At 39.4% G+C, this 14,437-nt stretch overlaps 1 long non-coding RNA gene across 2 annotated transcripts; it reads right to left on the bottom strand.

The window, feature by feature from the left end:
- Positions 1–1,729: 1,729 nt before the first annotated feature.
- LOC116896899 lies at positions 1,730–14,336 on the bottom strand. 2 transcript variants are annotated; one of them, XR_004387376.1, is made up of 4 exons: positions 14,233–14,336; positions 3,946–4,172; positions 2,738–2,861; positions 1,730–1,800 (listed from the first exon to the last, which is right to left on the bottom strand). It is a non-coding gene; the product is annotated as an uncharacterized LOC116896899 (long non-coding RNA). The 2 variants fall into 2 exon arrangements; XR_004387375.1 differs by having other exon boundaries at positions 2,738–2,876; positions 3,964–4,172.
- Between the last annotated feature and the right edge of the window lie 101 nt (positions 14,337–14,437).

Here is a 14,437-nt window from a genome sequence, read left to right as displayed (position 1 = left end):
GATACAGTGACAACCAAATCCTTGGCTGAGTGATGTCTACAACTAAGAGAGTTTGAGATGACCTCCTATTTTTTCTAATATGCATGATTTCATTTTGTCATTAAAATGAATGTGACTCAATGTATGTGACCGAAGTTGTTGCATGTATCTAAAAGCTGTTGACAGAAAATTGTTCTTTCCCAAATGAAATAAGAAACCTCTTCCTCAGTTAATATGAGTGACTTAAAGAACATTGTTCTCAAATAACATAGCTGAAGGTGGAAATGGTTTAATTAACTTTTATAGTTAACTAAACAAAACAAAATTATAAATCAATGCACTTTTCAAACATGTTAGGCAGAATATCAAATAGATGGGCCACAACAAAGCAGGAAAATCTCTACCACAGTTTTCAGATACTATCTAATGACATCCTATGCTTTTGTGTTTGTGATCTGAAACTCAAAGGATTCAGATGATAATTACAAGTATGGTAGGTCGGAAGAAGGATTCTGTGAATACTATTAAGAAGACTAAAGATAGTCCATTTAGAGCCTGGAATCTGCAACATTTCAACACTTCATCTGTAAAAAGTTCTAACCTGCATTGTAGAATATGTAACATAGGTGCAAGGATTAGCTATTGTTGTTTTAGGAATTGCTATTCACAAAGACCTGATTTATTTTAATATCTAAACACTGAAGCACGTTCAAGACCTCCACATGCTGCAGGATTGTAACATAAAATTTAACAATAGATTATTAAAGTTTTCATGAAATACACACATGTTGAGAGCGTCTAATGGCTTTGAAAATGAGCTGGGCATAACTGAAGAAAGAATTCCTATCGGGATATTTCTGCAGTGTGTCTATTATACCATTTCATATTATAATTAGTAAGGTTTATGTATTTGTCAGTCCAATGGGACAAGTTGAAAGGCACCATGCACAGAGTAGATTTCCAACAATCATGTTAAGTATCTTAGAAAGCTAGACGAAAGACTGATAAAGAAAAAGGACAATTTCTTGATAGCATGATGTTTTTTACTCACCATTAAAGAACATATAAAAACTCATATCCTCACTTGACAGTCTATAACTACTTATCATTTCTATGACTTATCATTTCTATAATTTTTGTGACTTCAGGTATGAGCCAAGATAATTTTAATTTAATTTAAAGTAAAAGTAGAGCTAAGAGAAGTCTCAGTGGTTATGAATACTTGCTGTACAAACATTAGGAACTCAAACCATATGCCTCACACCCCTGTAAAGGTCCGGAAATGTCATCTTGTGGGCAAGCCTGGGAGGTGGTGACAGGTAGATCCAATTTGCTTGCCAGCCAATCTAGTGCATCAGGAAGCTCCAGGTTTGGTGAAAGACACTATCTGTCTAAGGGGACACTGACAGAGTACCACAACCGGCATCTTTCCTGGCTTCCACACATGCACATAGAGGTGTTCACACACATAAACACACAAACACACAAACACACACACACAGATGCACGCACCACATACACACACTATGTGTAAATACATATATGCACAACTGCTAACATACTTCATGTCACACACGCAAATGCAAAAGTAAAGGGACATCTACTTGAAGATGATAAGCTGTAAATGAGCTACAAATTTAATTCACCGAATGTGTTAAAATGGAAGCTAATTACAGTGACAAGAAGATAAAGCAAAACACATTCAAGAAAATACAAGTGAGAAGAAAGTAAATACTGCTTACTTCTCAGAGCAGTCCTATGAGGAGAATTTTCCAGTCCTCTTCTGTGCACAAGGAATGAGAATTAGGTAGAAGGACCTCACTGTAAAGGAGGAGGAGGAGGAGAGACATTTCAAATTATTTCTTTTTTTTTTTTTTTCCGGAGCTGGGGACCGAACCCAGGGCCTTATGCTTGCTAGGCAAGCGCTCTACCACTGAGCTAAATCCCCAACCCCTCAAATTATTTCATATAGAAAACATACCAGGAAAACTTCAGGGCATATAATCCAACTTGTATGTCTGGATCTCACTCAGTCCTGCCTATGTTTCCTGTCCATTCACCTTTTAGTGGCTTTCATGAGACATTTGCATATGTTCTGTGATCTGGACGGACAGATGTACCACACAGTCTTCCAATGGCTGACCTTATCCTCTTGGGATGCCTCCCTGCAGCAGTCAGTCATCAGCTCAATATTTATTCTGTTTCTTTACATCATATAACTTTATTATTTCAGGCTGTGTGCGAGGGCATAGGATGTGTGTTCCTACCTTTTAGAGGTAACAGAATTTAAGGTAATAAATCAGTCACGATTGTAAATGACCAAACAAATAACATTTGATTGTAACTTTAAACAGACAATGACCCAAACGGGATAAGAAACTGTCACTGATAATGTGTAACTGTTTTAAATTCTCTCTTAGTATTAGGTCTGCTGACTGCTGAATATGATTTGCCTGATGTATCTACATTCGCTTTCAAAAGTATTTAGTAAAGGTTTATAAGGCTTTTTTTTTCTGAAAAAAAAAGCTGATATCTAAAATATATCTCATTAACACACACACAAATTGCTTGTGACCATTTTCCCGTCCTCCCCCTCTTCTATTTGTTTGCTAATGTTATAAGGCAGTGTCTATAATAATATTAAACATATAGTTGCCAACCACAGCTAAAGTGATAGGTTGAATTTAAAGTATATTTTTAGCTTGTATGAAGCCCTGCATTAAAACCCAAATCCAACAGAAATAAATAAAACAGTTACCCAAGTGGGAAAATGTGGATGTCCTCGTGGTGTAACACATGGGACTCTGCCATGCACACTGCCACCTACGACTCGCTGAATGACAGCTCCTCTTTCTCAGGTAAAACCAGTTTCACGAAGGCATCTGAACATAACAAAACTCCAAAGAGACAAGGTAAACAGCAGTCACTTCCAACGCTAGTATCATCATATTCAGTATGTGTTAAACACCTTAGCTTTACTACTTCTCATCGATGTAATTCGCAGGTATTAAACTGAAAACATTTTACGACTCATTACATTCCTGGTTTGACATGTCAAAATTGTCTTCAGATTTATGAGTATAATTTGGAAATGAAGACAGAAATTAAGGTGTTCTTACAGTCTGCAACCCAAGAGTCAAACCAGATCTCACACTCCTTAGTATTCCTTTAGTTTGAGCATAAGGAATATTAAATTTGATTGATCATTTATAATAACACGATACCTACTGATTACCATCGTGAAGTCAGATATCTTTGAGCAAGTTATATGTAAGCTGGCTGTGCTTATCTCTGAGAACACTGTGCTTATGGCCAGCTAAATTCAAACTATAAACGTTGAGGAAGAAAGAAGGATTCTTTTTTGTGGACAAAAAAAGCATTTAATTTGTAACTTCAGTTTTCTCATATTAGCATAGCTTGATTTCTACCATGCTATTAAAACAACTATGATGTATTTGCGATTCCCAGCATCACAGAATGTTATTGATGTTACTAAGAATCAAAAAGATCAATGGGGTCCTTTAAGTAACCAAGTCATAAGCTCTGGGTTAAACATTTTACTCATCTGTGGCACTTCTGACATGAATATAGCTGTACATAGCTTACTCATAAATAAACATGTACTTAATCAAATAAAGAATAAAAAGTAGATCGCTACAAAAAATCCATTACTGAGATTCCAGTCAATAGACAACTTGGTCACAACCACTAGGGAATATCAGAGACACCAAGCACAGTTTCACAAAATGTCTGGCCATGGAGGCTGAGACTCCATTTGCTGGTTATGTCCAAGTCTAGCATTTCTGGAATCTCAGCACCCGATTACATATGCATAAGGAATTGTCTCACAAGGAAGTTAACCAACCAAAAAAGGAGAGGAATTCTCTTGACATTTTATTAAAAGACTAAGAGTTTCCAACTCTTCTGTACTGAGGTCAAAGGGACTTACAAGGGAGACTGTTCAACCTTACGAGGCATCAGTACCCCTTGCTGCATCTTCCTCTGTCTCCAAGGTCTGCAGCTGCAGTGAGAAGGGCCATCCAGCATTGATCCCTAAGACAGCACTTTTCTTCACTCAGTGTCTCTCATCAGAAACACTCATAGATTTTGCTTGATACATTTCCCATATTTTGAGGGATTTGACTTGCCTTAGTTTGCCTTACTTTCGGTTCTCTTCCTGCTTTCCAGGGTAGCTGTGAAAAGCACAAGGTTAAGACTGGATTTAAGAAACATGTCTGATGCACCTAACCTTCCAGAGACTTGAGGCCCCAGGGAGTTGGGAGGCCTGGGGGTAGGAGTGGGGACCAGAGGAAACATCCTCTTGGAGATGGGGTAGGGAATGGAATAAGGAACTATGGGAAGGCAGACTGGGAGTGGGGCAAAGACTGGACTGTAAAAATATAAAAGTAATTTAAAAAATGAAAAATAAAGTAAGAAAAGTCTATAAAAAAGAAACATGTCTGAGATTTCATAATATTTAGTACTGTAAACATTTACTTGTTCCATAGTTATGCATTTTAATTGGTGGTCAAACCCATCTGGAATTCATTTGCTCATGTTCTGCAAAGTAAAACCTAACCTTTCCACAATTATTCTGTACTACTCTGCTAAAATCAACAAAACTTGGACAAATGGGAATGTCTGAATTTATGTGATTTATTATGTTTTACAGATCCATTTTTATTTTACAGTGAAAACAGCTTAGCTACGAGTCTTCTTTTTTATAAGTACCTTAATATTTATGTTTATTTATCATTTAAATGCTTACATTATTCTTACTACCCCAGGCTATCTGCCCACGAACTTTCTGAACAATCCTTTGTAGTGAGAGTATAAGTAGTCATAATTGAACTCCGTAGATAAGAATTTCCAAGCTTCTGCTGGGCCATGGTGCAGATCTTTGATCCCAGCATTTGGGAGGCAGGAACAGGAAGATCTCTGTGAATTCTAGGCTTGGCTAGTCTACACTGTGAGTTCCAGGACAGTGAGGGCTCTCTCACACAGAGAAGCCCTATTTCAAAACACCAACAAATATACAATTAATTTACTGATTAATTAAAAATAATATCCAAACATTATAATATATAATTGTAGATGAAGATGATTGTAGTGGTTACAAAATAAAGATGCTGTCACTGTTCATCACACTCATAGAACTCTGTGTGCGTGTGTGTGTGTGTGTGTGTGTGCGTGCGTGCGTGCGTGCGTGTGTGTGTGTGTGTGTGTTTGCATGCCTCTTTGAATTAAAAATGTCTTCTTTTAGGAAAATGAAGAACACTGAGGCTAGAAATTAGCTTATGCACTTCTGCCTTGCAGTTCCAGACATTGCTCTGAATACATTGCTTTGAACAGACTAAGCCAATTAAATTTTCTCTTTAACTTAGTCCTGCCCTGTGTTTAAAAATTATAAAACAAAATAACTCCAGTTCAAGGGGATCCAACACCCTCTTCTGGCCTCCATGGGCACTGCATGCAGGTAGTAAAGAGATATAATAAAATAAATAATGTTTTTAATAAGAGAGAGATTACCTGGTTTTTAACACCTTGTGTGTTAGATTTTTTAGGTTATATAGACGTTTATTTGAAAATTTCGGACTTATAAAAATCCATTACCAAATATGCATTTTTGTGCTTATTGATATAATACCCAAAAACCATCTCTTGTTAAAAAATAGATGGTTATCCAAAAATTGAGTTAGTCTTTATTAAATGCTACTTGGAGTCTATAAGGTTAATACTTCTCTTTCTTTCATACTGTCTAGCTTAATGCATGTGTGTCTTGTTGAATTAGATGCTTCTCTGGGCATTATGTCAGAAAAGGATGTAGTTTTTGGAAAATCAGCAATTATCACTTTGCTATTAAAGTAGCAAGTTGCCAAACATCCCAAAGACACTCATGAGCAGGAAATAATCTCAGATTTTGTCAGAATCTTAAAACAGAATGTTAGCTCTTAATCCACAGTGCACCAAAAGCAATAACCAGCTTGTGTTGAACAAAAATCTCACCTACCACCCCTGACATTACATTTGGTCAGATGGAGAGTAGGCATCGTGGGAGGGATTAAACCCAAAGAGGCACAGTTGAGATCTGCTGGCATGTACATAAGGAGCTGGGTCCAAGGTCAGGATACTGCCTCAAGTCAAAGCCTGGCTTTCTGTGCTGATCGCTCCAGAAACGCTTGCCTTGTCTGTACCTTTACTTCTATAGTGCAAAGGGCACTTGATGGTGTTTATTTCTTTTCACCATTAGAAGGAATGCCTTCTTAATGTGTTATATTCAATCTTTGCTCCTCATACCGTGTTGATAGTCATTATGTTTTATATTTTCTTATTACTGTTGCCCAACTCTTTCATACCTATGTGTTTACAACGTATCATACTGACTGTGGGGGTCCTTGAGGTGTATTTCCACAACTAACATTAATTCCCATTCCCTCAGAACTGAGCAGTTTCATGACATTAGCTTCGGTCCATATTTTGAGTCTTTTTTTTTTTAGTTATAACGTGCAGTTAAATAGATTACTCTTATGTACTGTCACATCCAGAAAATGATAAGACAACGCCAAAAATGAAAGCCAAACACATGTGCTTTTAAAAGTAGATAAGTAGCATTTTTGAACTAATTTCATTTTTGTCAATTATCTTTTTTTGTGTTTTTAATATTGAGAACTTTAAATACTAGTCAGCACATGAGTTAGAAGAGATACAAATGAATATTTTTAAAAAGAACAGTACTGTAACACTGAAATATCAATAAATGTGGACAAAATAAAATATTTTAGTTCAACAATTAACTATCTCCCTTTTGAAATGAATGTTTTATTATGAGCACTATCAGGTCCATTGTATAAATGTAAACTTCAGGAGATCTTAATTTTTTTCCAGTGGAAAGCAATATAAATATAAAATATGGCAATATGATGTTGAAAGGGCTTCTAATCGATTTTCAAGGTTTGAAGGTATTACTAAATTGGCATTGACTTATTCTTCTATTGTTTGTATGTAGTCTTTAAAAATCATATTATAATTTCCATAAAATGTGTACAATCTAAGACAGTTTGGGGTCCAGTTCACTGAATAGATTCTGGAAGATAAGGAAATAAATCCTTGGTGAAACTGATGTTCATATTTCTCAGTAAATATCAGTGTATGGAATACTAGATTCAACACAAATTTATTTACTAATAGCATGTATTGGGACTCTTCTGTCTACCTTTATTTTACTTGTGTCATTTTAGATTAATCCTCACAATATACATATTATCACACTTCCCTAGGCATTTGGAAGGGAAAAATATTAAGGGACTTCAAAGAAGTTAAGTAGTTTGGTGAAGTTCAATGTTTGAAGAAGTAAGGAACTGAGCCTAACTTGTTTCCATTCCGGAGGCTCTCGTCTTTGTAATGTGTCCTATCTTCTCCCACCACAGATCAAAGAGCATCAGAACTGAGACGCTGTGTTACTCAGCCCAGAACCCACACTGTTCATACTCCAACTTTCTGAGTATATTTCTAGAGAAAACATGGTTCCTTTTTCCTTGTTATTTCATACTAAGAAAACTACTAGAAATGTCACATACCCCGATTCCATCATCAAAACAGTCTTTCTCTGATTACATTTTCTTTTTTGAGTTTATGGTTATTTTATTTTATTTTTCCTGGATCAAATAAATTTTGAAATTTTACAATAAATAAATTTAATTTTCAAATCTTTCCTTGTAAATGTTTTTAAAGCATAATTTAAGAAATTACTGCAAAATAAAGCATGAATATTTCCTAACAAAATATATTTGCATTTTCACATTAAAGACTAGTTTATAAATATATATATGTAAATATATATATATATATATATACACACATACAATTAACACCAGTATTTGCATCTTTTAAACCTCTTGTTTTCCTTTTCTTTAAATGTCCAGGTGAACTGAGGTAACAAAAAATGTCTCCAAGGCCATTGGTCATCCTGGTAATTTTCAATAACAGATGAACCAGAGAGGGCTTCTTTTGAGAAATATTTACCTCATCAATTTCTAATTTTTTCCACACAATAGATAATTCTCATGGCAGCCATATGTCACGAGAAGAAGCTAGCCACTTATAATCCCTTCCTCTTATAAGAAAATATATTCATGTTTGATTCAGTGATATATTTTAAAAGACCTGCCTCTGTGAATTCCTCATAACTCATAAATTCAGTGAAGTGTTAACTGTTTTTCACTAGGGTAGGATTAGAACTGAAATCAGTTCAGCACATGAATGTATGCATAACTAAATTCGAAACACTTTAAAAATGCTGTTTTCCACAGAGTTCACTCATCCAGATGGGCTTTGGAAATGCCATGGTGTTGACTAGGCATTTGGCCTATGACTTTGATACCAGCTCCTGGAAGGTAGAGGTAGACGGAGTCTAACTATAGCCTGGTCCACTTAGTGAGTTCCATACCACTCTGGACAACATAGTGAGTCCATGCCTCAGAATTCAAAATAAATTTCAAATATCATGTGATATTAAAATGAGCCTGGGCAGAAATATCAAAAGACCTGGGCCTGAAAAGTAGTTTCATGAGTTCCTTCCCATATAATCATCCTTTCTGGCCTTGTCTAAAATGGAGGGATGGTTACAGCTCCAGAATCCGGGAAGTGCAAATAAATCTCTGCACTTTTTAAAAAATAATTAGTTTCATTCATCTAAACATATACAGAAAAATTTAGTGAAATAAAGCATTGTAGAATATAGTACATTACTAACCCATTTACATAGGATAGTGCAGGAAAACAGTTTTTTGTATAATGACTTTCACTAACAAGTCAGTGAAACTGAGGATCTTTTTATTGAAGTATTAGATTCACTCTGTGATGTGATTTATTGTTGTAATTATTAATGCAATTCTGAAGCCACTTTGGACATTATTACTATTAGTCTAGCTCTCAGATTATTTTCAAATGATTCAGAACAGAACTGTGTGGCTTATAACCTCAATCACAGTTTGAGTCATCTCATTCTCTATCTATAAGATCAAGGGACTTCTCCTAAGAAAACAAGCTGTACTTCCTTAGCAAGTGCTAGAACTAAGCTGGCTTCCTATTTGTGTCAAATGATAACTCATGTCACCAGGGAAGAGAGAGGCGGGGCCCTTTCTGCATTTCTCTCTCGCTCATATAAACTTAATCGAGACTTGCAATTAATTTTTGAAATTGTTCTCTATCGACCCCAGTGTTTGAAGCTTCATTTTCTGCCTCTGGGTCCCATCAGTAAAAAGCACACATCTCCCTGTTAGTGGCACAGCTGGCTTTTAAAAGCTGACGTCTTGTAGTTCTTATTTACCATCCTAATCACATCACTGATTTCAGTAATCTTTTAGTAAGAGTGGTTATTAATGTTCTGAACGGCAGAAAGTGGAATCCAGTGTTTTCTTCCTTGTTGTTGCTGTTTCTTTCTCTTGTCTTTCTTTTCTCTCTCTCTTTTATAAGGATACTAGTAATTCAGATGAATCTTAATAAGTCACCTCTAGAGGCCTCTGTGTGATTAGCAATTTATCTAACCCAGCAAAGGCACCCCCTTCCTTTACAATGGTATACACCACCAAGAAAGACCCAGTCTGAAGTCACAAACAGTTAAAAGAAAATGCTGCAAGCAATGGCTAGCCACATCTCAGATGGAACTAAATATTTTAAGTTTTCAAAATAAAAGTACCATTACCATATAAAAGTTTATATGACTCCTAAAATAGCTGGAGACAGCTCGTGAGGGATGCTTTGTTCACACAGAGTTGCAGCACAATTTCATTAGCTCACATATGTTTCCAATGCACTAAAGAATTTTTTATCGTTAAAAAAAAAAGGATAAAGAGAAGAGGCCAAGAGACATTTTAAAGAAAACAGACTTCAATATCTAGCACAATGGGAGAAAGGGGTAAGATGAGGTAATGAATTTTTTTTTCCAGAAAAAGGGACAAAAGGCAATGAAAACTGACACTAAAACTCAGAGCTGTTGCTTTCCTTTTTAGAAGATGATGAGGCAGCATAAATGCTCAAAAGGTTGTTTCCTTTTTCTAAGAACAATGTGAAAGGATATGGCAAAACTGTTCCTTTGGTATTTATCAGTTCTCCATCCCCAGTTCAAGAGAAAGTATACATCTGTATGTATTTGGCATCACTAGCAAAGGCCATTGGCTAATTTAAAAATACCCCTGATCAATTTCTCTTATAGTAAGGAGAGTATGGTATCTGAACTGAAAAGGTATTATTAGAAAATGATATCTGGAGCATTAGGATGTATAATTCATGTGGCTTTCATTTGCTCAGACCATTGTAAAAATCCATAAATCATTTTCTTGCTCATGTATTGCTTAAGTGCAATTTGTCATTTTGCATTAGAGGCTTGCTTCAGCCCATCCAGTGCTTTTAATTCACTGTTTAGAGTTTAACAAAATACTGGCCCTGCTGGATGAATGAAAAGACACTGCAATGTGAAGCCATGCCAATACTTGCTAGCTTAAACAAAATACAGATGTACATTTCTACTTTGAGTATTAAGAACTTAGACTAGCTGGCATTTTTCATCCCCGAGAATAAGGACTCCCTGGTTTGTTCTCCGTTGGCTTGAGAGCCTTAGACAGTTACTCTTCACTCAAATAAGTGTAGTAGCATACAATACAAACTGTTTCCAAATGCTTCAACCCATACTTCCCCCTTGCTATATGTGAACAGAGCCATCACTGTGTTTGCAAGCTTAGTTCCAAAGACTTGTGTGCTCTCCTTTTAAGTTGTGTTTGTCTAGTATGTGTGTATGGACCTAGTTCTTGGCTATCGTTAAAACAGGCAGCTACACTGGATCTGTGGCATTTACACTGTGAGGTGGGTGTAAAAGTGGCACATGCAGGGAGCCATCCAATTCAATCCTGGTCCCACCTAATGTTTAAAACCTTCCTTACTGGTGCATTTGAAAGTACTCCTTCCAATTCCTAGAAAAATGGCAAAACATCAGATTCTTTTTTTTTCTCTCTCTCTCTCTCTCAAAGTTCTGAGCACAGTGCAATAATAAGAGGATTTTAAAACAGATTGCTTCGGAGTCATATTAAATCACGGCAAACATTCGTTTATCCAAAAGCTAGTTAACAAACCTGTCTCTCCTGCCCTCTCCGGCAAGAGGTGGTAGACAGGAAAGCCACCCTATTATTTAGTTTCCATGCTCTTGGAGATCCTTGGTGCCCTCTTACTTCTGTTCTGCCTCACACAGAGGGGGGGGGAAGCATTACCACATTCACATATAACCCAAGATTTTCATGAAAATTGATTTTTATAATCTCTTTACAAGTGATTAAACACCCTTCTCCCCCCTGTCCTGGAATGCAGTTTGTTACGGAACAGACAGCTGGTGCTTCCTGGCCTCAGAGGATGGGGGAGGAAGATTGCAGGCCTGTGTTTGCTTCTCCCACTTCAGTACTCCAGAGCCCAGGGACAAAGTCCGCTGCACTTCAAAGAAGCGGCTCCCTTGCCCAGACTGCTGGGTCTGTAACTGTGACTTCTCTAAACACTAGGATTCAAAGAAGGGTAAAAAAGGAAAGATTATGACAGGGTGGAGGGCGAAAGTATTTGCTTAATTGCTACGAAGACAGAAAACAGACATGTTTAGCTCAAAAGGTATTTTTTGAAAGAAAAATTTAAGTACTGTTTTTGAGTTCAAGATCACAGGACTGGTTTCTTTCAAAGACTTTATTATAATGCCCACCTGCAAAGGGTTAATGCGAACGAACTGCCCTTGCAATCTTCCTTGGCTTGAGCTTTTTCGGGGAGGGCAGAAGGCCTGGATTGCTTTTATTTGGCTAGGAAGACCCCATTGTCATCCTTATAGTCCAGGGGATGGTGCCTCAGAGACTAAAAGTCAGCAAGGCCAGATCTATGGAGGAGCCTGGCTTTGCTTAGGGGCCTTGCACTCAGGCCTCTGTGACCTGCAGAATCCAGCAGAGCCCCCAACAGGCAGACCCTACAAAAGCAGAAGGCGGGCTCCACAGCAAAATTATTTCTGCTTGCCCTATGCTCTTTTTCGCCGCTAGGAGACGCCTGTAACCCACGTTTCTGGAGATAGTCCCCATTCAAACACAGCTGCCACCATTAAAAAAAAAAAAAAAAAAAAAAAAAAAAGCGGCTCAAGTGTTACAGTGGATGCACTGATTATTTACAGGGAAATCTGGCCATCTCTTCGCGTTCTCATCTCCACCTCGGCAAGCTCACTGGCTTTCTGCAAACGCCCTAAGTCAGCTCAAACTTCAAGCTCCTTTCTGAGACACAAACCTCTCTGCCAGCACATCTGCACTGTCATTCCGCAGCATGTCTCTCGCATGAAAACACGCAGACACACAAGTGTTCAGTTCGTACAAATAAACACGTTAAAGCATTACCGTCGCGTTTTAATGTTTTTTAAAAAAAGGTCCGGGGTTTCTGATGAGTCAGCTAGGGGAGCTAGAAAAATTGCATTTTAATGCTATAGATCTGAAGGGAGGGGGAGGGGCGGAAAGCACAGATGGCCACGGTATATTAATATTCGGATACACTATGAGCCCCTTTTCATTGATCCACAGGTCCTTTTTCTGTTCTGCCGCTTCATTCTCCGCGGCAGACGTGAGGCTAAAATCATTTTAAACTGCAGCGGTTTGAGCTCGGTTTTGGCGGATGGTCAATTCACTGCAGCTGGAAAAAGGCTTAGCCATGTTTGCTGGCTCCTTTTCCACCTACCCTCTTAAAGGTAGAACCCATCTCTCAGCAAGAGGCAAGTGGTAGGGGTAGGGGATCAGGCTGTTAGACACAGGCTCTCTGGAGTGGTCAGAACATGCCTCGCTGCCAATCAAGCGTGGGGACCCGCACTCCTAATTTCTTTCCAGAAGGCACAGTGCTATACCTTGAGGGCGGAGTGGGGGTATTGGGGGGGGGTGTTACTATTCCTTCCCTCTGGTAGCACTGGCGTTACTCTTGGGTCATTCATTACCAGGAAGTCTCTAGAGAATCATAGTCTTTGGCTTAAAGCTCCGCCGGAATATAAACAACCCATTTCTTGCGGGCAGCAAGTTGATTAGTATTAAGACGTATTCTTCGATATTTATCCTTGAAGAATGGACATTCAGTGCGCTCTCCCAGCAGTGGAGAGTTCGTTCCCGCCGCCTTATAACTTCCCGGGAACTGGGCGTGTGGATGTACCTCAGGAGTGGGTACCCGTGGCTAGTCAGGCGCGCCGCTCCGAATCCCGGGGCTGCTCCCCAGGGATTCTCACAGAGCTGAGCTTGAGGCCAGCGAGGAAGAGGGCTAGCACCAGGAATGTGCAAATGTGCGGGTGGATTCCCGCAGCAGTGCACACTCGATCCCCTTGTGCAAGTACACCGCACTGCTCATCGCCCCGCCCGCCCTCGCGGCCACCCCACGGTCATTCTCCAGAGAGCTGTCCCCAGGCTGGTCATGTTCCTTCCTACACCCCCTCTAGTATGGACGCGGGGGGTGGGGTGGGTGGATCACCAGTTGTAAAAGAAAAATAAATAATTAAAACAGAAACCAGGCGATATAAAATAAAATAAAAGCCCGCGCTCTCCACTGCTGCCTGGCGCGGGGCCAGGCGAGGCGCAGGGATATAGCTAGTGCCTCTCAGTGATGGGTGGTGCTGGCTTCGGTGTCCTACAGTGGATTTGACGATGGCGGGCTCCCATGCAAAAACTACAAAGAAGCCCCCAGTCCTTGACTGGGGTACTCGCAGTTCGAAGCAATGTCCCCAAACGAGTTAATTTACTAAGCAAGCATTTTGTTGGTAGACATTAGGTGGGTAGACGTTCAACCATCTGCCCGTCTATAGGAGCTGAGCTGTCGCCCCAAGTCCCTTGGTCTGAATCCCTCCGCTTTAGGGGGATTCACCTCCGCACTCCCATTTCAGCCTGGTCTATCCTCCCCACGCCTCCCCTTCGGACCCTCTTGTTTTGATTGACACATGCCATGCCATTTCATGCCCGCCTTTAAATTGTCCGCGCGCATCTCTGCCCGAGTCCCTTCCTGTGGTAACCCCTGCTGACTATCGGCCCCAAGGCAACTTTCCCTTCTTCTTGGTGATTTCTTTCCACGATCAGCAGGAGGGAAAACACCTTAAAGGAAAAAAGAATGTTAGCGTCACTGGAAACCCCGCTCCTTGGAGAGGCTACCGCAGCTGTTGCTATTATGTTTTCGTATTTGCTGATGCAAACAGGGGAACCTCTCTTATTCCCTGCCCATTACCTGCGGCTGGGGACTGGGAACTTTCCGCGGCAGAGTCCCCAGCAAGCGCCTCGGGACCTGCGGGCTGTTCTTGCTCTCACACTCACACTCACTCGGGCAGCCAAAGCGAGAGTTCTGCCCCGCCCCGCCTGGCTGACGTGTGACGTAACTACTTGACGGCCACTTTACCCAACGAACAGTCTCTCGGTGGGTGGTGCTCCTTGTC

The sequence above is a fragment of the Rattus rattus genome, chromosome 3 (genome assembly GCF_011064425.1).
Source record: "Rattus rattus isolate New Zealand chromosome 3, Rrattus_CSIRO_v1, whole genome shotgun sequence".
NCBI classification, from domain to species: domain Eukaryota; kingdom Metazoa; phylum Chordata; class Mammalia; order Rodentia; family Muridae; genus Rattus; species Rattus rattus.
The sequence above is the reverse complement of the archived record's forward strand: the minus strand, read 5'-3'. Positions and strand labels throughout refer to the sequence as shown.